Source organism: Halichoerus grypus, chromosome 1, assembly GCF_964656455.1.
Source record: "Halichoerus grypus chromosome 1, mHalGry1.hap1.1, whole genome shotgun sequence".
NCBI lineage: Eukaryota > Metazoa > Chordata > Mammalia > Carnivora > Phocidae > Halichoerus > Halichoerus grypus.
This window is the reverse complement of record NC_135712.1, coordinates 43586221-43590105: the sequence shown is the minus strand read 5'-3', so window position 1 is coordinate 43590105 and position 3885 is coordinate 43586221. Positions and strand designations below refer to the sequence as shown.

Genomic DNA, 3885 nt, shown 5'->3' with positions numbered 1-3885 from the left:
CAGCACACTGCTGAACAAAATGGTCAGATACCATGAACCAAGTCTGGATTCCACAAAATCAGAGCTTGAGGCAAGAGCTCACCTGAGGGGAATTTATTAGGAAGTCAATGACAGGCAGCAGGCATGAATAAGTAGGGAGAGTGAAATAGGAAAGGAGGAAAAGGCAATTAGGAAAAGCCAATAAAGGATTATTATAAAGTTGGCTACCACTGTGGGTAATGGTGTACAATCCTACTGGGAACGTCTGAGTACCCTTACAAAATGCATTTCAGAATTGTCTGCTGAGCAATGAGAGGGAGAATCATTTATCTATTGGCTCTTAACTCTTACTGATTAAGGATTGCCCAGGAGCAGGTGAGGGGGAAATTAAGCCCTCTTAGTACCAGTTTAAAAATATGTGAATGTCAAGTGAGCTCCAGCAGGTATCCATGTCTGGAAGCACAAAATCCTCAGGTTGTGGGCAAGAGATGCTCGGCACATATTTGAAGTGAGGCAATGTAAGCTCCAAATAGGACAAAGGCCACACTGTTTTCTAAAGCTAAGGCTGAAATCAGATGAGGCCTCGATCAGATCAGGCCAAGCAGATGTGAAGCAATGATCCTCATTTGAGGTGCTCAGGTCTGTTCATGCCCCTGCATGAACTATTATCCCTTCTCCAGTTTAAGTAAATCCATCGCCAAATCTTCGATGTGGGACTATCAGTAAACTCTATAGAAGACAATGCAGGAGAACTAGTAGAACAAATTATATTTATTTTGTAATGGAATCGCTTCTCAGCCTTTTGGCTAAGATCAAGTGTAGTATTTTGTAATGGATTTGTTCTAGTAAATATTACCTAAATTCTTGTCTTAGCAGCCTTTTTAAATTTTTATGTTGTGTTTTTTTGGCCACAGTTATAAATATATTCTGAATTCCATTATAATTCCTTTGTGTTCCAAATATTATATAGATATGTTTCTTTTCCCAAGTATAAAGTATTTTTAATTTCTAATATTTTGATTGATTCCTTATTTTAATGTAATGTGTATATATGTATTGTGGTAAGTATGGTATCTGGCCTTTGATCTTTGTTGAGTCTTTATTATCTTTATAATAGGGAATTTGTTTACAAAGAAATTTAACAGCCATATACAAACTTAAATCTGATAGAGTGTTAGAGTACAAAGATAAATCATAAGTTAGATGTCGTGTGAAAGCTCAAGTTAGCCAGATGGTTTATCCACCTAGTAAATCTCAACCACAGAAAAGTGAGTCTGGATAACTTGTAAAGGCATTGGTAAAAAATTGGGAGAGAGACTCTCTAGTTGAGAAAAATACCAAAGTACCACAAGTACCAAACAGACCGGAAGCAAAGAAGTGATTCAGTGTTCAGAAAGCCAAAGGTGTAGCAAGGCAAGAACAGATTTGGTCAGAATGGTGTATCTCAAAACTGCAAAGAGTGTGCTGTCTGGAAGGGACCTTTTAGGTTCTGAAAAAGATCATGGTTTCTACTGAGGCTTGCACATACCCACAGTATTAATGCAAGACTGAGAGATCAGGTACTTGATGAATGCCTGTATGCTTGCAGTGAGCCAGAATTTTTCTGAATAAATTGCTATGTTTTCACCTCAAGTAGTTAACACACTTAACAAAAATTGAAATCTAATTGTCTAATGAAGTTGTTAAATGTTTTGCTACTTTTGTATTAATATAGTTCACATTTGTGGAGCACTTATTTCACTTTCGATGTAGTATTTTAATTCTCTCAACAAATGTATGTGTTGGATGATATTTTCCCAGCTTTATAAATGCAAAAGAAAAAAAAAAAAGATGCTCAACTCTGTGAAGGAACTTGTCGACATTAAAACACCTACAAAGTGTTAGAGGAGGATTTCAACACAGGAAATCTGACTTAGAGCTTGAGTTCACTTTTATCTTGCATAGATATTTGTGGCAAATTCAATAACAAAAAATATGTTATTTTCTACTGCAATGTGATAAAACTTTTTTTTTCATATAGATAAAGACACAGATTTTTATTCTGCTACATTTCCAGCACTTCAGTTTTATAAGAGAAATAGCCACAATATTATGTGCTGGACATATTAAATATAACTCTCCTTTCTTGATCCTGCTCAGTATTTTCCACATTTTAAAGATAATAGGACATGAAACCCAAAAAATAAATTTCCCAGAGTCACAATACTATTTTTTTTTTAAGATTTTATTTATCAATTTGACAGAGAGATAGTGAGAGCAGGAACACAAGCACGGGGAGTGGGAGAGGGAGAAGCAGGCTTCCCGCCAAACAAGGAGCCGGATGTGGGACTCGATCCCAGGACCCTGGGATCATGACCTGAGCCGAAGGCAGACGCTTAACGACTGAGCCACCTAGGCGCCCTGGAGTCACAATACTATTAAGTAGAAAAGAGAAAAAAAAAATGTCCACATGCTTTATCTTTTACTGCTTTGCCAATATGAGAAGAATCCATGCTAGATGTAGCTATTCCAGGCATTCCCTTTTGTCTCCATGCTCGGGAAGTGCAGTGACCCCACCGACTGGATGCTGGGCAGTCATCCAAAAAAACATGTGAGAAAGAACTACTAAATGCCATTACCAAAGCCATAGTAGAGGAGTGAGTCTGCTCTCAGCATATTTACAAAACTTATCAGCCTTGAGCCAATGGGAGTACATAGCGTATGATCCCCAAAAGCATAGCAATAGGAATGGCTCTGATTGAGAATTACATTCTTTCTATCTCCTGACCTTATGGTTCACAATGATGTTAAGTTGAGCATGTATAAAATACAGAATATTTTAACCCTTTTTCCACACTAAAAAGAATAAACCCAAACCTATAAACAGAAAGTATTTGGTCTTTGGTATGTCTAGTTCCAGCTAAATGGTCTGGGTTACACAATTAACTGTGAGCAAAACCATGATCGTCTTACAGTAATTCAACACAGTGGAACAAATTATTGTTCAATCAAAGGAAACAATTCAACTAGTGGAAACTTTTCTTGCCGGCTTTTTGTTGCTCCAACTTAAAATCCTTTTAATTGCTTTCATCTTTGCTAGTTATGAGACTAATCAATCCTATCTATATCCTCTTTACCTACATGAGTCAGAACAGGCTTAAACTGGGCTCAGAAGATATTTTAGGTAAAGAGCTAGAGGGTAAATATTTTTGGCTTTGAGGGCCACACAGTCGCTTTCATGACTACTCCACTCTAATGTTGTAGCACAAGAACAGAGACAATATGTAAGTGGTTGTTTATGCCTCTGTTCCAATAAAATTTTTTGGACAGTGAAATTTGGATTTTGTATAATTTTCATGTGGCATAACATATCCTTTTTTATTTTTTAAAAATTATTAAAGGAAATGTAAAAACCACTCAGCTTGTGAGTTGTACAAAATCAGGCTGTTGGCTGGATTTTGCTGACCACTGATTTAAAATAGTTTGCTGACCACTGATTTAAAGAATAAAATATAGAGAACAAAGTGATGGCTGCCAGAGGGGAAGGAGGTAGGGGGATGTGTAAGAGTGGTGAAGAAAAGTGGGAGATACAGGCCTCCAGTTATGGAATGAATAAGTTACGAGTATGAAAGTACAGCATAGGGAAAATAGTCAGTTGTATTGTCATAGCGCTGTATGGTGACAGATGGTAGCTACACTTGTGAACATAGCACACATATAGATTTGTTGAATCACTATTTTTACTATCTAAAACTAATATATAATATATAATATAATCTATAATAATATATAATATAACATTGCTTGTCAACTATACTCCAAAAACATAATTATATAAAAAAATAAAATTGAAGAAAGGAAACAAACAAGATCTTTATTAAAAGGGACTAATATTCAATGTTGTCTATTGTTACCTTATTATTTGTC

General features: G+C 36.1%; 1 pseudogene; it reads left to right on the top strand.

Annotated features, from left to right (window-relative positions):
• The first annotated feature begins 765 nt into the window (after positions 1-765).
• On the top strand, positions 766-860 carry LOC118519412 (U2 spliceosomal RNA; annotated as a pseudogene).
• Positions 861-3885: the final 3025 nt, after the last annotated feature.